The sequence below is a fragment of the Misgurnus anguillicaudatus genome, chromosome 14 (genome assembly GCF_027580225.2).
Source record: "Misgurnus anguillicaudatus chromosome 14, ASM2758022v2, whole genome shotgun sequence".
Taxonomy (NCBI): domain Eukaryota; kingdom Metazoa; phylum Chordata; class Actinopteri; order Cypriniformes; family Cobitidae; genus Misgurnus; species Misgurnus anguillicaudatus.
The window spans coordinates 20,084,194-20,105,821 of NC_073350.2; the positions used below are offsets into that span (position 1 = coordinate 20,084,194).

The window sequence follows — 21,628 nt, forward strand, 5'->3', positions numbered from 1 at the left end:
GTAAATTAGTCAAAAATGAAGCAATAAATAAATGAGTAAACTACTGCCCCGCCCCCCGATACTATCATTCAAAATATGTGTTCTGCACGTCGAGAGATCCTGTGTGCATCACGTGTTTTGTCAAAATAAGTGCCTGCTGCACACGCGTCAAAACCATTTATGATAAAAGAGACGCTCACGTTCAAAAAGTACAAGCAAGACAGCTTAACAGTAAACTTTGATTACGCATGAGATTATGCGAGTATCTGGCAAAGGCGAGCGTCTCTTTTATCATAAACCCTTTAGGGTTTATGATAATAGCATAAGCACAGCAGGCACTTATTTTGACAAGACACGTAATACACAGAGGATCTCTCGACGCAGAGAACACATTTTGAAAAAAGGAACCAAACACATGACGGGCTACATACATGTTGTGACGAACTTCGCATCGAGCGCCCTCAAAAAAAGAAGTCACCGGCTGAGGGTGAGTAAATTATCAGGAAACTTTCTTATGAAAGTGGAGTAATCCTTTAGGGAATTATCAGTTTTTTACTCTTGTACCGAAAATGTACAACCCAGCGTTGGGTCAGAAAGGGACAAACCCAGCTTTTGGGTTTAAACCATAAAATGTTTATGTTTGACTCAACAATAAGTTCAAACAATTCAGCATTTTCGTTTGAATCATCCCAGCATCCCAGTCTCTTTTTGACCTAGCGGTTAAATATAACCCAGTGTTTCCAATACATTGATTTACTCGTGGCACACCCCCATGAAATCAACACTGGCCGCCACTAATAGATTTTTCATGATTCCCATTTACATTTATATTTTACTGTTTAAAAATGTCTTAATTCATTGTTGCAAGCGCCCAGCGCGCCGCCTCCCTTTCTCAAATGTTGCGTGCAGCGCGCCTTTCTCTCACATAACCGTAAAAAGGTGGCGTTGTTCGTTCCTCCCTATACTTTCTTTATCGCGTAAACATCAACAGCCACAGATTTTACTGACAGAGAAGAGGGCTGATTGAGTTTGTCATGACTCGATGAAAGGTTAGCATTAGTGTTTTCCACACACACACCCGTTCTCTCCCTCTCTATGATGCAGTATGCCTGCGCACGTGTTTTGTAGTAACTTTGTGTAACAGTTACTGTGTATTCTCTCATATTTTTGAATTTGCACCGAATTGTCTGCACTATACGCAACAATAAAACTCACATTTAAAATAAAAAGGGCACATAACAAAACATTGATGAGAGGAGCAACAGCAGTATGGCTTTTATGTAAATGTATGGTGATTTTGTCAGACAATGTCGCGTTTATAAATCAGGATTTTAGTAGCAGTTGGATTAAACACAAAGTGTTACTGGATCGTGTTTAGTAATTATTTTATAGTCTACTCATTTTATGTCTGACAACAGAACTGATAATATGTAAAAATAGCATTCAGTTGCGTTAAAATGCAATATAATGTGAAAGATCAAAGAGTAGAAGTGAAACATATTTCAGGCGCCAACACTCGATCAAACGCAAACACGTGATGATGTCACATATATGCTAATTAGCTGTAATGTGATCAGTGCCACAAGTCTCTCAAAATCCTGTGGGAAACACTTGGGAGTGTAACTTTTCGGTACAAGAGCACAGTAAACGTAAAAACTGATAATTCCGTAAAGGATTACTGTAGTGTGTGTAGTGTGTAGTTTTATTTGCAGTGTTCCTTGTCCTTATTTCAACTCATTCTTTCTCTGCTCTGGGTGTAGACAGTAATGAAATACATCACATACTTCATTGAGTCGACTCGTAATGAATGAAGTACTCAATATAATTGATGTCCTTCATTTCTCTCTATATACGAGTGGAACTTGCTGCAGTATAGATGTCCAGATTCTCTGTGATAATTTGTTATGCACAGTTCCCATTTATTTACATGTTGGCACAGGATCTTGACAGTGCTAAGGTGAGAGTGCGGTTTTGTTTAGAAAGTAGGACCTGTTGGTCATTACTATGGAAACTGAAGCAAGGTGGCACTTGCCCAATATTTCTTCCTCACTCTTTTTCTTCCACTTATCATCTTATTACACACTCTAGCAATCCCCAGATAGTTTCCAAATGTACTTTTATATCACATCATTTAGGACCTTATGCTCTACAGTCAGTGTTTATTGTATTATCTATAAATCCGGATGATGTTGGGGTATAGTTTTTTTAGGACTTTTATGCATTTTTAATATCATCCAATGTTTATGGAAATGCTTTTTATATTGTGTGTATGATAACGTGTTTTTATGAGAGTGTAGTAAAAGCTTACCAATGCAATAGAGTGCACGTGTTGTGTACTGTAATCAAAACACCCGATTTAAAAGAATAATCTGTCATAGCTCCTTCGCTGCTGCATGGGCACATAGTGCAACTATTTTAGTACTTGAAAGCTCTGTGATTAATCATTCAATATAGTCATTGTGGCAGTCAATTTGGAGTCCTGTTACAGTAATATCATCAGCCCTGTTATTTTTCTCACACCCGCCCTTGTGGTTAAGCCAAGCCATGTATGTGATAGCCTCATTTCCCTGAAGAGCCAATAAAAACATCGCCATTTGTCACTGGACTGAGAGAAGGTGACAAGGAAGATTTCAAGCACAAGATGAGCCATTTGAAGTCACTTCAAATCCTTTTAAGGGGTTCGGGGCGACTCACAACGGCATCTATTTTAAAGTCGGATCAGTAGCTAATGGGTCAAGGACAGTAATACCGGGGCAGACACATCAGTTGTTAGTTTCCTCTCTAGATCGCAGCTGTGTTATTTTCTTACATGTTAACTGTCCCCCTGTAGGACAGGGCTTTGTTTGTGTGCGTTCGCGAGTGGGAATTATCTCCCACAAGCTTGTCTATTTAACTGAGTGGGTTTACTTTAGCATGGTGTGGAAGATGCCAACATTAGTGGCAGCCACAGCTGAATATTCCACAAGAAACCAACTTACATTCATGGGTAATATAATCTAATTTTGAAAAATTGTAATTTTAACATGCTATAATAGGTTATCTGTGGTGTATTTTAAGCAAAAACTTCACATAAGCACTCTGGGGACACCAAGTCTTATTTTACATCTTAAAACGTTTTTAAATTTTGTAAATATTTTCATACTGTAAATATATTAAAGGACAAGTTCAGTATTTTACACTTAAAGCCCTGTTTTCAGATTGTTTATGATGAAATAGAACGGTTTTGACTGAAATTTGGACATATGTGGCTGCCCCGAGAATTTTCGGGTGCTTGCTGATTCACTCCCCACCTCTACAATGGCTGCATAGGTGCACTGGAATAACCCTTCCTAAAATGCATTAAACTTTCGTTTACAAAGACGTGAAACTCACCGAGTGGTCGGGGGTGTTCACTGATATGCTCACACAAAAATCGCTGCAAAAGATGCTTTGCAACAGGTGTTTTAGCATTCGTTGTAAACTTGTGGACCTATTTTTCCAAACGCCTTACACTCGTACATTCTTCCGTCGAGAGCTTGAATAATAGACACTCCAGCCCAGGTGGTGGCGATAATCCGCCTTTGCCAATTGCAAGAATACAAACAACGTTCCCGGCACGGAGTAATACCGTACCTCACAGCACATCTAATACAAGTCAATGGAGTTGGACAAAAACTAAGATAAAACCTGTTGGAGGGCATCTTTTGCAGCGATGTTTGTGTGAGCATATCAGTGAACACTCCTGACCACTCGGTGAGTTTCACGTCTTTGTAAATAAAGTTTAATGCATTTTGGGAGGGATTGTTCCTGTGCACCAATGGGGCCGTTGTACAGGTGGGAGGTGATACAAAAAACACCCGAAAATTCTTGGGCCAGCATTATATGTCCAAATTTCAGTCAAAACCGTTCTATTTCATCATAAACAATCTGAAAACAGGGCTTTAAGTGTAAAATACCGAACTTGCCCTTTAAAGGGCCCTATTTTAACGACCTAAGCGCATTGTGTAAAGCGAATGGTGCACGGTCTAAACAGGCATGTCCGAACCCACTTTTGCTAATTTAATGAACGGAAAAATGGTTTATGCGCCAACCGCACGGCCTAAAAGGGTTGTTTCTATTTTCATGATGAAAATTAAAAGCCATTTTCTTTCAGTCATGGAAGTACAAATAGCAGGCTTTAATTGCTGTAAATGTATTGATAGCCTACATAATCATTGTAATCTAATAAAATTATTTGCAAATATGCAAGAAAAGGTTTGTACTCTAAAAATACAAACAAGAGATAAAGAATTTACAAACGTGCGGAGATCCGTTTCAGCACTCAGACAGCACCATGGGTTTTTTAAAAGCATTACCTAAAAACGGTTCTCATCTCACCATATCCACAAGTACAAAGCATCATATTCAATAAATCTGTGAGGAAGCATTTAAAAAACATTTAAAAACAGATGCATTTGTTTAAAGCAAGGCATTTATTTACTTACTAAGCTGCAGGTGAAGCAGCTCTTTACGCCTTTTAACGTCTCATAATCAGTCCTCATTTATGTCCAAGAGACTCAAGAATAATGTTTTACATTTGATACTTTAATTTTAAGCGTTTTTGTGCTGCTGCGCATTCATGTGTGTGATAAGCAAACCCGCGTTGTTGTCCCTTTTATAGGTGCATATTTCTAACGCGCTCATTATATAACAAAAACACTATTGCACCATAGACTCTGGATTTTAGACCAGGTTTTAGTTGGTCAATGGCGTAGTCTATTTTGGTTGCCTCAAAATAGCAATGCGCCTGAACACACCTCGTTTTCAGACCAGAACGCCCATGGGCGCAAAATTGGGTGCAGATTAGGGGTGCACCGAAATTTCGGTCGCCGAAATTTTCGGCCGAAAATGGCATTATCGGTTTCGGGCCGAAATAAAAAATCCAGCCGAAAATGTCAACCGAAAATAAATGTCAACTTTTTTTATAAATGTTTGTAATTTCTTTATTGTTTATTAGATTTTTCCCACCCGCTTTTTGCTGATTGGAAAAACAATCTGTTCTGTGCCTCAAAAACTATAATGTGATCCGAACTGTGAGTTTTTTGATCCGTCACACAACCCTAGTTAGTACACAGTGATAGCCATAAATGCAATTGTACTTATAATTGGCATAATAATTTCTTTCTGTGTTCGGTTTCGGTTTTTCGGCCTTGGTTTGCTTTTTTCGGTTTTCGGTTTCTGACAAGAATTTTCATTTCGGTGCATCCCTAGTGCAGATGCATTTGCTATGTAAACAACGTGGCACTAAACGTGAAAATTATAATTGTGCCTGGTTGAAACTAGCAAAAGACACTTGCGTGGGGTGTATGATAGGGGCTTTTAACTTTATTTTTGTGAGTGGATGGAGTTGCTAAGAACTTCATTTGGACAACTGTATAAAAGCAATTTTCTCAATATTTAGATAGATTTTTTTTGCACCCTCAGCTTCCAGATTTTCAAATAGTATCTCGGCCAAATATTGTCCTATCATAACAAACCATATATCAATGGAAAGCTTATGTATTCAACTTTTTGAAGAAATTACCCTTATGACTGTTTTTGTGTTCCAGGGTCACATATTAGGAAGAGCCTTTCTCTGGTATTATATTACCACCTTGGGTGTGCATTATTTTCGAATAATTCAACGGCCCGTCATCAATTATTCTTTACATATATAACATATATATAAGTCTTGGATGCATATCTTTGGTTAAAAGCGCATCCAGCATATCCTTGAAAACGTCCCCCGACATGTCAAGACATGCATGTTGTCAAGAAGTTGCCAAGCTGGACTCAAAAATCAATGGAGAGGAAAATATCTCAAGGAGATTCAAGTAAATTTCGCCTCTGTCATGCTAAATAGGTCATCCACTGAGCCAAGCGATTCAATTTTAGAATGCCCAAAAGGTAGAACAGGAAATGATGAGAACATGAGAAGTCACAGGACAAGCTCTGTTATAAGAGCCGCTTGGTTTATTTAGCATGGCACTCGCGTGGACTTTACGTGGTAACGTGGGGAACATTTGAAAGCATGGCCTAAGATGCTTGATGATAATTGTTGAATAATTAAATTTCCATAAAGGGAGGCTAAATTAACGAACTAAGACTTTTAATGAGGTCTAAATTAGGTTAATGATTTCCATAGGGAAAGAAGATGGTGAGGAGATGTTACCACTTCTGAAAGACTTTACAGGCAGATTTACATAGCTTGTTCTTTTTTATTGTATTATAATACAAAGATGGGCCTTTCTTCAGTCTTTGGCCACATCATACAGTGTCTTTCTGGAGCACCCAGTGCTGTTTTTGCACATACTGGCAGGAAAGTGCTTCACTTGCAGCCAAAGCCAGTAACACACTGCTGACCCACCAAAGGTTTAACCTCCAACTGTCCTGCAGGAAGCAAACACTTGGCACAGTGCAATACTTAAAAGTTACATTGAATATTTTCTCTATCTCACAAGATATTCACATGCTTTTCCAGTCTGCTGTTAAGGAGCTGCCAAATTCCTTTAAAGGGATAGTTCACCCAAAAATGAAAATTCTGTCATTAGTTATTCACCTTCAAGTTGTTACAGACCTGAACACGAAGGAAGATATTTAAAGCAATGTTTGTAAGCAAATATATTTATACAGGTCTGTAACAACTTGAGAATGAGCAAATGATGACAGAACTTTCATACACATAATGATACATTTTATAGCTTGAATGTAAATCGCTTTAGATAAAACCATCTGCAAAATGCATAAATGTACAGGAAATGTAGCAGTAGTATCCATTGCGATTTATTTCACATTTATTTTTCTTTCCATTGTTCTTATTATTTTTCTGATTTTACTTACCGAGTGATTGAGGATGTAGTTCTTTTTAAAGCATATTAGTCCACTATGTGTCCTTGGAAACATCCCTAGCTATTTTCAGTCACGCCAATGCATGTACAGTAGTCTACTTGACTGAAATTTCCAATGCTATTTTACAGGCTTAAACTGTGACAATAACTTAAAGTAGCTCAGATCAGGCCCAGAACATAAACGTTTAACTTTATCTATAACACTGTCAGACAAAATGGTTGAATATGCTGTACCTAGCTTTCATCTGACCACATAACTTTCTCCCATGACTCATCTGGATCATCCAAATGGTCATTGGCAAACTTAAGACGGGCCTGGACATGTGCTGGTTTAAGCAGGGGATTCAAACCATGACGTCTTAGTGTATTACCAACAGTAACCTTGGAAACGGTGGTCCCAGCTCTTTTCAGGTCATTGACCAGCTCCCATGTAGTTCTGGGCTGATTTCTCACCTTTCTGATTTCTGGATTTTTTTAGATTATGTCTCTCACAGTGGACATGCACCTACGATGGTGATTTCAGACCCCTCCATGATTTCTAACTGGGAGAACTTGCAAAATAGCAGGGTGTTCAAATACTTATTTGGTATATACGCATTAGTACATAAGAGGTACTGCCCCAGTGACATCAGGGGCCATTTTTTCTGACAGTGTAGTGTCAAATAAAATATTGTGTTAAAAATAAGGCTGTTATTTCCCATCAAGTTTTATGGGAACATTTAGTTGAACTCATTTTTGTCAGTAATAAGAGGGCAGCAGTCCTATTGTAGGTCACGACTGCTAGCTTGTAAACACAGTGGAGATTAAATAAACTCATGTGGCTTCAGGACACACACGAAATCAGGCAGGGAATAAGAAATCAGCTCGAGCTAATGAGACTATTAACCTATTCCACTAAAGTCCATGAAATAAGCCATGTGATAAATTTGATTAGGGCTGTAATTGGGGCGTCCAGTGCCCTTTGCTGTGCTAGCAACACACCCTGAATGTGCACAGGACTTGTTTCTGGAGATAGTTGAGTCATGTGTAATGAAAATTGGATTTGCTGCAATAATACAGTGTTTTGTTTTACATCTAGGTGGGGGGAAAGGTCACACGCGGTCCAGTCAAAGGGGCATTGACATTGACATTGGGGCATAAAAAATGAAGGGCCATTTAAAAATTTGCCTGCCTTGCCTCTATCACATGGATGACACTTTTTTATCATTGCCGTACAACAAGTCATTTTCTTGAGAGAAGAAACTGCTAGAAACATGATTGTTTATACTAAAGTTAGCTGTTTATGAAACATGCTATAGTTTTATCTGCTATTTGCTGGGCGATGACCAGCCACCTTGATCCAACAACCAGCTTGCACTTTACTATAAATGGCTATACTAGGTGAAATATAATACCAGTTTAGACACCAGCTACCACGTGCGAAAACACAGCTAGCATCTCAGGCTGGACTTTTCAGCAGGGAAAAGTGTGGCTCTTAGCGATGTTTACATGCAACCCTTATGAGAAATGTATTTTAGGTCTTCTCCTTCAGTATGCTATTTTTGACCTTCAGGCATGCCCAGAAGATCAATACAAATTCATTCCCGTTTGAGCTTTGATGGGTCAATATAAGACTAAGCACTTGCCCTTAATTCTTTGTTGTGTGTGTGTGTGTGTGTGTGTGTGTGTGTGTGTGAGAGAGAGAGAGAGAGAGAAAGAGAGAGAGAGAGAGAGAGAGAGAGAGAGAGAGAGAGAGAGAGAGAGAGAGAGAGAGAGAGAGAGAGAGAGAGAGAGAGAAAGGAAGTGGGAAGTGACAGAGCAAAAAGATAAAGAACTGATTTTAAAAATTAGTAATTTGCAAAGATTAGGACTCAAATATTTACAGTAATCCTCACACATGTGATAATTTCGACTCTCTTAAAGGATAACTCCACCCCCATTCCTTGCTTTATAATGGCATCATCCATCATAAAAGTAATCCATATGACCCAGTGGGTTAATAAATGTCCTCTGAAGTAAAACAAGGTTTGTGAGAAAAAAACGATTTATTTTATGAACTGTTTCGTTACAATGCGTGTGTAATATAAACAGACAAAACACTGGTCATTGGTTCTAATTGATTCAGGCGTGTCTTGTTACTATGTGTTTCATCACAATGCATATAACAACATACGACATGGAGAACCAATGAGTTTTCCTACCCAGTCATATGTAGATGCGTATAAATAGCACGAAGTATGAAAACTTTTGCAATACATATGCCAAATTCCAATTTGGCATGCATATGATACGCCAAACCTCCCGTTCACTTAATACGCCACATCTTTTTTGGTCGTTTTATGTATTGGTTTCTCAATTAAAAAAAAAAAAAAAACATTGAGTTTGGGGTTAGATTTGAGATTTGCTTTAGAATGTTATTTAAAGGGGACATATTATGAAAATCTTTTTTTCTCCATGTTTAAGTGCTATAATTGGGTCCCCAGTGCTTCTATCAACCTAGAAAATGTGAAAATGATCAACCCAGTAACTTAGTTTTGGTAAACCATTCTCTGCAAGCATGTGAAAGAATAGGTAATTAAAATTTGGCTCCCCCTGTGAGGTCAGAAGGGGATAATACAGACCCTTAATCTGCACTATCCAACCACGTCACTGCCATTTAGTGCAGAGATCAGCTCATTTGCATTTTAAAGGACACACCCAAAAACGGCACATTTTTGCTCACACCTAAGTGACCGTTTTAACATACTATAATAAATTATCTATATGATATTTTTAGCTAGAACTTCACATACATACTCTGAGGACATCAAAAATGTATTTTACATCTTTAAAAAAGTCTTGTGAAATGCCCCCTTTAATAAATAGGTTTCTGCATGTTTTTGTCTATTTTTAACCCATGGTCACTTGCAGTTGGCGTTAGAATTGGGGTTTGGGTTAGGATGTCATTTCATGTAACAAAAAGATGTTCTAACCCCAAACCCAAGCATCAATGGTAAAAAAATAGAATTTTTTTTTTAGAAACTAATACATAAAACAACAAAAAAGATGCGCCGTATAAATTGTTATTTGGCGTATGTATTGCACAAGTTTTTACACTTTATGCTATACGCATCTCCATGAGACTGGGTCTAGTTTTCACCTGCCACCGTATTTTGAATCGGGAGCTATTATTAGTCATGTTTCCATCACCATGATTTATGCGCATTTTCAAGTATCAAAATGAAAACGAGTGATGAAAACTGCAAAATTTCGATTAAAAATCCCTTGATTCAAAAAAAGTTTTTACGCTCGCTTGAGGTGGTTTTTGATTTATGCGAAAAAGAGTAAATGCGAACAATGGGAGATGGAAATCATTTTGCCGAATTAATTCTGACTTAGCGAACATTAAACCCACGAGACTGACCGTCTAGCTGTTTCCACTGGAGTTGTCTTTACCATATATGAGGCTTGACGTTGTTGCAATGTCCTTGCTGCTAGTGCCTTCATAGAAGTCTGCATTCCTTCTTCTATGCACAGAATTCAATTTGGCAATTACAAGCTGCACGGCAAATACATTAATAACTTGCCCCATTGTGACTACATGCAGCCCTGTCTCCATTTTCCACGCGTAGGCTACATTGTTTTGTTTACTGTTGGTTACTAGGTTACCAATATCACCGTCATTCCATCAAACACTTTGATGGAAACGCATCTAATTCGCATTTCTTTTTTTTTTTTTTTTTTTGTGCAAATTTTGAAAAGATTCTCTTGTCTGTTTACATACGCGTTGTAACAATTGCGTAATTAATAAGTAATTTCAAGGTGGAGTTAATTTTTAACCATAAATGTCATCATTATTCTCTGTGTCCAAGACATTCAAGATGCTTGGGCTTATGCATTCTCAACCTCACTACATTAATTTCCTTTTAACAACTTGTAGAGATGTTTTTCTATCAATAGAAGCATAAGAATGAGATTGCCTTGGGATCTTCTTGGAAAAGCACACTTCAAGCATTTGCTGACATCTAATTAACAACCATTAGGCTGCATAACCGACATCTTTAATGTCAAACATACAGCGTAGACTTTCTCCTCTTCTGGCCTCAGAAGTACTCAGTAGTATTGTGGTTTATGGTGAGATTTAAAAAGCAGGCTGTCAGTGGTATAAGAGACCTGGCCGATCCTGAGATCAGTTTAATGTGAGGGAAGCAACAACTGCCTACAGCTTTGTTACGTAAAGGTCAAAAAATGTTTCCCACAGAGTCTGTCAGCATTACCTACACATGCTCGCATTTTTCTTGTCTCTTACATACTACAGGGCTGTGCACTTTAATTGTTCAAGATTGGATGCGGTCATTGGCTTGTACACAAGGACACTGGCAGGGTGCAGAGAGGAACTGAAGCATTCTTTTGATCAGTGCCATTCCATTCCGCTTAGATTGTCAGTCTTAATTGGCATTCAACTGGCCTTGGTTTGTGTGTGGTCCCACTACCACTACAACTGAGACAGGAATAGCTCCGATCTAAGGAAAAATTCAGGAATTGTTCTTTGTGTGGAATCTTTGTTGAACTGGGGTCTCATTTATAAAACTGTGCGTAGGATCCTTACTAAAAGTCTACGTACGCACAAAAGCAATGTTACCTTTATAAATCAAAGATCACCTGCAAGTGTGCATACATGAATCTTCCTCCGATTCCACCCTGCAAGCCCATTCTCCCATTAAGTTTGTTTTTTATAAATCACAACCTTTCCATGAAAACTGGCGTACGCACGTTTCCAGCCCCGTTTTGTGTGTACGCACGCTTTATAAATGAGACCTCTTGTTTTTTATCCGCGCATAGATTTTACGCTATTGACGCTGGATTGTTTCGACTTACAGTTGGGTGAAATATGGACAAACCCAAACAATGTGTTTAACCTAAGCTGGGTTGTTTTATGGTGTAGTTGATTGCATTTGTGTTTAAAAAACACCATATGTGACCCTGCCTGTAATTTTTTTATTTAACTTACTATTTTCTACATAAAATCTTCTTATACATAATGTAAAGAACATTCTGTGAAAATATAACGTTGATATCTTTAATATTGACTGAGTAAGGTCATGTCAAAGATTGAAATTAATATAAAAATCAAGTGTTTGAAATCAAACTTTAATGCTCCTAAACTCATTATTAGTTTATTGGGCAGTTTCCCGGACAGGGATTAGACTAGTCCTAGACTAAAATAAATATAAGAGCTGTCCAAACTGAAAACAACTTGCCCTGACATTAGGGATGCACCGATATGGAAATTTTGGCCGATAACTCTTTATATTTGGGTGGGGATAACCGATATATAGGCCGATAAATATTCATATTATTTTCACAATGAAAAACTCCCAGACCGCGGACATCTTGTCTTTGCGCTAGACTAGCATACTCTTCTTAAGCACGCAACACGTGTCATCTTTGTGCTATGTCACAGAAAGCACCAATCAAAACTTCACATGGCCAGCAATGAGCAAGTGAAGTGGTTCAACAGACCAAAATAATCCATTATTTATCAGCTTTCATTTATCGGCCTAATTTTGCTATCAGACCAATAACCGATAATATTAAAAATAAGCAGTTATCGGCCGATAACGATATGTCAGCCGATATATCGTGCATCCCTACTTGACATATCTTAAAAAACATCAGTACCCTTTGTTTTTCCTCAAAATACACACCAGTAATGTTTTTAGTAAGGCAGGTTTGTTTAAACTAGTTATTTTCCTAATCAAAACTAAGGCCTAGTCCTGGTTTAAGATAATCCCTGTCCGGGAAACCACCCCTATAAGACTTTAGCCTGAATTTCACAGATAGGGTCACATATCCTGCAAGGGTGTTCAAACTTTGGGTGGGTCAGCAAAGTCGTTTTGATATTGTGGTGAATGAGACAAAAACAATTTAGTTGTGTTAATGACTAGCAATGATAATGATTTTGATATGATATACCATAAATTATTTATGACATTTTAATTACATTTTCATTTCATTCATAAAATGACAAGAAAAATAAAAAGAATGCTCAATTATAAAAGGGCTAAAATGTGTATTTTTCCGCATATTTTAATTTAAAAATATATTGCTGGAACAGATTATACCCACTTGGGTAGGTCGCAAAATGAAAAGTTGGGAATTCACTGCTGTACATTGTTGCAGCATGTCTAGGATGTAGAGACATGGCATATTGACTGCCTGGCATGAGCACCTTTTGCGCTTTTGTTAAAAATAGATCACTGATCCTTGCAATGCCAAACAGTTTCCATGGTAGCCATCTTAAAATTAATAGATCTTGGGCACACTCCATGGCGTCCTTTTTAAACATCTGGTTGTCTAGGAAAAGAGAGACTGTGAGTATAGACAAAATTTCTGCAAACAGAATTACTTAAATTGATGCTAATTTGAAAGTCAGTGCTAATGAATATGAAGTAGACCTGACCCTTAAATTAGGTTTTGTTGGAGAGAGGCTCAATTTTGACCTGGAGTTATGGAAATAGCTTTACAGTAAGGATGCATAACGATTAATGACGATTAATCTATAGCAGAATAAACGTTTTTGTATACATATATGTGTGTGAACTGTGTATATTAACTTCACACACATGCATGTATATAGTTAAGAAATGTTTGCATGTGTATATACATTTGTACTGTATATTTATGTATAATTTATATTATATATAAATATAAATACTTAATATATTAATATATTTTTTTCCTTAAAATTATACATGCATATATATATATATATATATATATATACACACACACACACACACATAATTATTATACACAGTTTACATAAATATATGATGTAAACAAAAACTTTTATTCTGCTATAGATTAATCGCGATTAATCGTTATGCATCCCTACTTTAAAGTGATTCTTATTGTATGTTAAACGCATTAGGTTGACTTCTAAGAAAATTTACCATTTTATTTTTTAGAATGGCTCTATAGGTCAGCCAATAGCTTGGGTTTGGATGTGTTTAATCACTACTGAGCCTTAGTTCATCACCTATTTGCTTTTATCACATTATTAAAATAAAGTAAAAAAAAACACCAGAATTATTTTAAATATGTCCCAAGATTGGTACTGTATTTTGCACCACACCAATCCAACAACGACAAATGTTGTGTGTTATCTCTGGACCTTAACACTATTTTGAGTTGCTCTCCCTTAGGCATTTATAAATTTGGTGACTGATTTAACACAGGGTTTCCCAGACTAGGGTCAATGAATGCCTGGTTTGTACGGGAATTGCAAGGGGTTCATGATAAATTACAATTAAATCATAAAAAGTGATTAAATAATTTTAAATGAAAAAAATCTAAATAAAACAACACAAATATATCATAAAATATTTCTTTAAATCTCAGGGGATACTTCAAGCAAGTGCATTTTATACTTCTGTGTCGATTGTACGGCGTAGCAGAAACACATACCCTACGCAGTAGCCTATGGCGTAGCCTGACGCACACCTTTCTCAAAATGTAACAACGCGTCAATGCTACACGGACCGCAAGTGCTGTGATTGGTCTGCTAGAACCGCTCGCTCGGGTCAGAAAGATCTGCGTCGCTTGACATCGTAAAAACAATGATGGACCAAGTTGAAGATCTGTGGTTACGGCCTAAAGGCTACAGCCTAGAGGCTACGGCATAGAGGCTACGGCGTAGGTCCCACACAGACATATAAAGATTAACAGTGCATTTGAGTTGGTTATACATTTTTTATCAGTTTGTGTGTTTCGAACCCATAATCTTGACTTTGGTACTGCCGTGCTCTACCAGTTGGGCTGTGAGCCACATGTCTTATTTCTCTTTCCCCAAATCTCTGTGACTAATGTTCTTTACCACATAACAGCAGTAATCTCCATTGTCAGTGTAATAGGCTCTTGTTGTATATAACTGATAGTAGGCGTGCATCTGTGTGCCAGACAGAGACGAGCTGTAATTAAAAATAAGGGTTGTGTGTGGCACCACAGGTCATTCTGAAATGGCTGTGGCTGTTTAGGGCAGTGCTCATTGGGACCCGATGACAGCATCGCAGTGCCCGTGCCGCTTCTGGGAAATCGTGCGAGAGGTTATGATGACAGCAGTGCACGGCAGGATCATTTCGGGGGAGTTCTTGGCTGGAAATTTAAGCGTAGGCTGACTAAAGAGTTATTAAAATTGGAAGCAGCAGTTGGTTTTGATATAGCGTGGCAAATATATATGTGTCCTCTTGAAAAGGAAAAGGTTTTGTTTTGATGAAACGGTTTGGCACCGCCCTCACGTGCTATTAAAAGCTCGCAGCAAAGCCGGGGTTGTCTATTTAAGTGCACGCGGTATGTAAACACGACCACTATAGCTCAGTCATGTTGACGCAGTGTTGCCATTCAGAATAAATCCGGCCCTGCCTCTTTGCTCTCTGTACATTTGGCTCTCTTTTTCCTCGTTTTCTTTTTTCGAATGGCTCGTGTCCAGGGGCCCTGAAAATCCTGTCTCCTTGGAAACAGCAAGACATTGTGGCAGATGAAGTCAACTTTACATCTCCCATCTACCCCAAGAGGTGTGAACAATCACAGACACGCGCATGTGAAGCAACAACCTCACCAGATTTTAGGATTGGTTGGTTGGGGGTGTTCAAGTTTTGGTCACAAATTTGACTTATCAGTTATAAATGTTATTTAAAGAATTAGTTTATCCAAAAATGAACAATCTGCTATCACAGTCATGCTATGGATGCCGTTTTCTTCTTTTGAACATTAGACAGTTTTTTAAGATCTGTCAACACTAAAAAGCAACATAAAAGTCTGATCTAAAAAAATTTTGAAATTGTGTTTGACCAAAAATAATAATATAACCACACAAGACAAGAGGTTGAGTAAATAATGATGGTGGTGTAGGCCATTTTGTCCAAAAACATTTTTTGTTATGCTGGTTGAAAATCTTATCACAAGTTTAAGTTAAAGTGGTCTGTTATAAATGTATTTATATAAATAAATATGTTCTGTGGAAGGTACAGGACTATATAATCGTATATATCCTGTGACGCTTTTCCATTGCATAGTTTGGTTTGGGTTGGGTCAGCTTACCTTTTCCACTAGGAGCAGTACGTTCCAAGCTGATACTAAAATGTGACGCGAAAACAATGTAGATCACTGATTGGTCTGAGAGAATCGTCCCTATCAGCGTCATTGCTATAATGTAAAAGATTAGCTTTACCTTCATGCTAGCTTGCGCTGTCTCAAGCAAACATGTTGTCATCTGTGCTCTGCTATAAGTTCCCAAACTCCCTTTTAGCGATAAAAAACATCCACAGGTTGAGAATTAGGAACATCATACAAGTTTATATCCAGACTTGCAGTTTGTACCTGCACATTAACGACGCGCATGTCCGCATATATGCTTAAATGCAACTTAAATGAGGCTCAGCGGAGCGCGTCGACTGACGCCACGGGTCTTTGTACATGTGAGACAGAGGGAGTGATAAACGTGATGTTTATCCATCTATTTGTGGTGGCCAATTTTAATTTTGTGGCGGACTGAGAAAAAATGTTAAATTAATGTATGGGAATGTACAATGCGCTCTCACTTGTATGATGTCACAGCAGTAGGCAGCGCATATATAACAACACGCCTATAATCCCTCCCACTCCGAAGTGTTACTAAACTCGATGGAAAAGATAACCAAGCCAAAGTGAGGTGGGCTGACCCGACCTGACCCAAACCATGGGGTACTATGCAGTGGAAAATCGCCACTAGTCATTCCAATAGGTCCGAATTCAATGATAGGTTTCCTTACATACACACGCTGCATGTGCAAAAAAGCAAAAAAAAGGCCTTTATATGATTTTATATTATTGTTTTAGTCCAGTTGATCCTCTGCCAAATTTTGAGTGCATTTTTGTTATGTGGCCGCAAAGAATTGCTCATAAAAACGGAAGGCTAAGAAGGACTGTAGTTAAAGATCAGTGAAATGTTTGATTCACAATTGAATGCTTACACACCGAGGGACTTCCAAAGCTCATGAATTATTCAAACAGCAATTATTTATAGACATTTTCCTTAAAGCTTTATAACAGCTAATGTCAACAATGCATTTCGTTTTGGGTTTATAAATGTGCATTTTTTACCCTAATAGCCCAGGGGCTCAATCTTACATTTGCATACAAACTGGGAAGTAATGCTGAGCTGCTTAGAGAAAATAATTACATTTCGGTTTTTAATCTGCCAATCAATCGTGGCACACTATACCTGGTAACATGTAGTGGGTGTGCACCTGTTACTGTAAATTCAAATGGGGTTTTTCACCATCCTCTATGTACAGACCCAGTTCTGTTTTTGTAGTTGTCCTGACCGATATATCCCATCTTGCATCAGTAGGGCGTGGTGTCTGGTATCAGACACAAAGACAAAACACTGTCTGCCAACTGCCATGCCATGTCATCCCAGTAGGGGCTGACTCGAGGTTGGCACTCAATCGGTCTAGCTAATACACCCCAGGTCTAGCTAATACACAGGTAATAGAGTTTTTAGAGTGACCACACAACTATACATTTACCATAGATATAAGATCACTAGATGTAAATTTGCTACTCTGTAGTTTTTTAACGCTCTGTCATGTTACTTATATTATGATTTTGAAGAAGTAAGCTAATTAGATCAATTTAATCTTTTAAACTTGTGAGATGGTGCAGGACAGAGTAAAAGAGTGACGTGATGTAGCCGCATAACCATTACATCATGCTAATGCTAATCCACATTCTGGCTGAGTACACTGTCTTCATTATTCATAGAGTCAACGCAAAACTGCTAAAGCTGTGTTCATGCCGTCAGTCTCGCAAGCTACTCCAGTCTTGAGCCAAAAATACCATGCAGATGAGATGCCACGATTAAAACCTTGAAAATAGAAACAAGCATGAATTTTTTTACCATAAATGGTTTCTTGAGCATAAAATTGCAAGGAATGAAAGGAATTTCTCGCATGTTCTGTAAAAGGAAACAGAAATGTAAGCATGTATGATGTTATCATGTTTAATTGATATACAGTATCCTGTTGCCAGATGTCAGATAACAAACGGCAGTACACTTATATATTCTGGCCTATAATAGTTTTATTTTTTATAGTTAAAAAAGCAAAACACAAATAAACATTGATATTGTGTAGTAGCTACAGTGAGTTGTTTTAAGAGTAGACACTCAAGGTCACCCAGACTTATCACCTGTCTTGAGCGCCGCACCTCTCTGAGTCCCAGCTGCACCACTTGGCCATCCCCCAAAGCATCCTCCAAACAGCACAGGGGCTTATAAGATTCACTTTGCGCCAATGTCAAGTTTGCATGTTGACATATGCTCACATGAACACAGAAATACACGTACACAAGCTTCAAGTGTGCACCCACCCAGATTATCCCATCCGCCTCCCCCAGCTTCCTTTCCTCTCATTGGTTGCCAGACATGCACACACACACACACACAGCTGCAGAGTGTTTTAAATACAGCTCTGAAGTCATACGTTTCAGATGTCTCCAGGTGGCCATGGCGGATCTCGGTGGCACGACTGTAGCTCACTCCCTCTCAGGGAGAGCGTCTGACTTATTTATGAGATGTGATTTTTCTTTTCTGGCTCGGGGACCGAAGCTACTCGCAGGTTAGCTCTGTTGTCCAAAGGCTGTCTGGCTTGAATACCGTTAAATCAAATAGACTGAAGTGTGACGCTGCGAAACGGGAAACAGTCAGAATGTTATGGTCCATGGTTTATTTCCAGACCGCGGGTTATTAATACTTTTGTGACAACCTAACCGCTTCTTATTTGTGAAAGAAAAATTATATGTGGTTTAATAAACCTATTTTTTGAAAGGATACTGCGTTTTGTGTATCTTAAATATGTCGGGCCCAATAGGAAGGACCTGACAGCTGTTAAAATAAATTAACTTTTTAAAATTCACACATGCATTCTGTTGATCTACATTATTTTGCAGTCACTTTATTACCAAGAAATGAAGTTGTAAAAGGAATAGTTCACCAAAATAGGAAAATTCATAATTTACTCATCCTCATGCCATCCTAGATGTATAATGACTTCTTTTGTTCAGTTTAACACAACTTAATAACGTTGTCATGTTATCTTCATCATTACAGTAATCTAAAATGTCTCCAGTTCTGATCCCGTATAGCTCAGTGAGGTCATTGGTTTGATCCCAGGGAACACACATATTGTTAAAAAATTTTTTTACCTGTTGTCTGCAAAATGCTTGAGGGTGATTTTCACGAAATCCAGACTTAAGGTGTCCAGCATCAAGTTTTTAAAAATAGCCCTTGTATCCAATTTTTTTTGCACATATAAGATTAAGGTCTGAACTTACTATAACCATTTTTTTAGAGGATTTAAACAATATTTACTATAAAAAATTTTAGATTATCATTATCAAAAATGATCATTACAACAACATGATATTACATTAAATATATGCATTTACAAATTCATGTTTCGGTAATGAGAACTAAAAAGTTGTCTAGGTACTATGACAAACAAAAACTGGAGAGAAAAAATAAGAACTGCTTACCTGGTAGCCATCTTGAGTGTCACAGACAGTCAATTATGTTCCTTCCTATCCTTCCCTGTCCTTTTTTTTATGTTAGTTCCTTAAGGGTTTAAACAATGATTGAAAATTGTTGCGGAGAATGAGAAAATTGGTCTTGGACACATTTATATTCCTTATTATTGTCTCTAAAATTACCAATGATCAACAAATACCACATGTTTCTTTACTGTAAATGTTTATATTATAACATGCACTAAAGCTTTTTATTTTTTAGATTTTTTAATTATAAATATTTCCATGTCAAAGACCCAAATCCAGTCATGGACACATTGCGGTAATGAAAATTTTGCCCTTAAATGTGGAAAAAAACAACAAAATTGGTTTGTATGATGTCATTTGAAATCGTGTGCAAAATAGTACGTGAAGAGATGTTTGTAACTGTATGTTTCTTATTTTGATACTTTTACTTTGCATTTATTTTTTATCAAAATGTTTCATGACACCTCATAAGTCTAATTTTGCGAGAATCACCCATAAATGTACATTTCTTTCTAAGCAAAACAATACATTTGTAAGAAAAAATTACCTTATTTAGTGATCATCCGTTCATCCAGATGACAGTAGATCAGTCATGGAATCGTAAGATTTTCTATTTTGGTTTTCCCAGCAGAATGCATGTTCAGAATCAATAGTTTGTGATTGACAGTGAATGCTGTCCATAGATGCACATAAATCAAGCTGTGTAAATCTGGCTGATGTAGTCTCTTTATGGTGATGAGCTTGTTTTTGAGAAAGGTTTGCGATGTTTGGTTGAACACAGCATGTTTTAAAGCCTTTGGATGGAGTATAGCCAGTAGACCCTAATATTGACAGGATCTAAATTGGTTGTCTTGAGCGGTGGGGTTAATATATGTCCGTCTGGCACTGTCTGCTGAGACAGAATCATTAGCCAGAAATGTCGCACATGTGAATGCTGGACCAATGCATTGCAGGCAAGCATCATTCCTGTTGTATATAAAAGGCATTTTTGCTTTACTGTGCTGGTAATCAACCAGTAAATTTTAAAGGTCTGTTGTTACACTGGATCTATGCTATTATTCAGTTAGCTACATGTTGACAGCTGAAGCATGTGTTTTAATATTTATAAGGCTGGGTCGGTTGTGTTTTAAATCCAATTGATTTACATTACTGTACACCTATATCACACTCTGCATCTTTAATAAACATGCCTTAAAAAAGACATTACTGGTGTGTATCTTGAGTCAAATCAATGACATGGGCTTTGCTCAAACATTCAATTCAATTTATTTTTATATAGCGCTTTTCACAATTGTTGATTGTTTCAAAGCGGCTTTACATGAATAGATGTAGGGTAAAACACAGAATAATCGATAGATAATATAAAAAGTAGAATACAGCGGCTAAGAATAATCCGTACAAGCGAGCGTAGTAATAATGTAACGTATACAGGAAAGTGCTAAGTTAAGCCAATGTTGGCTGACTCTCCAGGGGATGAAAAAAAAACCCTAGGAGAAAAACCCTGTGGGAAAACTCCTAGGAGGAGAAAAACCCTTAAGAGAGATACATATATATTTATATATATAAACACGATAGGGATATGAAACGGGTAAGCGGATTAACCGGGTTCAGCCGGTGGTCGTTGGTCGCGCATCGGCTGTGCATCACGTTGAAGGACAGCCAGTAGATCAGTGGTGTGATGACCTTCACAGCAGCAGGAACTGGGTCTGTTTGTCTCATTGTCCTTGGGGTCGAGGACGAGACAGGGAGAGAGAAACAGAATCCTATTAGCGTAGGGGCCGTTCGCATGTAATGCAAGTGTCATACAGTATTGTGGTTTAAAACACAGGATGTGTCTTAGTCTAGGTGGACTACACAAAAACAAATGCTGGGTTATTTTCAACCCAGCGTTGGGTCAAAAAGGGATGAGCCCTGCCCTCTGGGTTGTAATTTAACCCATGCTGGGTTGTTTCAACCCAAAATGCTGAATTGTTTTAACCCATTGTTGGGTCAAATATAAACATTTTCTGGGTTAATTTCTGGGTTGGGTAAAAAAAATTTTTGCGGGTGGTTAGTTGAAAAAGTCGGTCAGGTGCGGGTTGTTTATACATTGACCCATGCATCACTAGTGTAGGTTGCCTACACATGAAGCCAGAAACATGATGGTTTGTGGACGTTTGTATCTGTTACACAACCACTCCACCCCCCAACCACACCATTGTGCTTTTCCCTATAGGTTTAATCTGCAGTTGTAAGAAGTTCAATACACTGCT

At 37.9% G+C, this 21,628-nt stretch overlaps 1 protein-coding gene across 13 annotated transcripts in view; it reads left to right on the forward strand.

Moving 5' to 3' along the window:
• Positions 1 to 21,628, forward strand: part of ppfia4 (PTPRF interacting protein alpha 4) — a 191,498-nt gene that overhangs the window by 22,615 nt on the left and 147,255 nt on the right. Inside the window, exon 1 of one of the 13 annotated variants that reach the window (XM_073876010.1) lies at positions 18,328 to 18,442. The exons of the other annotated variants lie outside the window; for them this stretch is intronic. The gene's annotated coding sequence lies outside the window, so the exon portion shown is untranslated. Of the gene's footprint in view, positions 1 to 18,327; positions 18,443 to 21,628 lie in introns of those variants that run through there. 13 annotated transcript variants of the gene reach the window in all.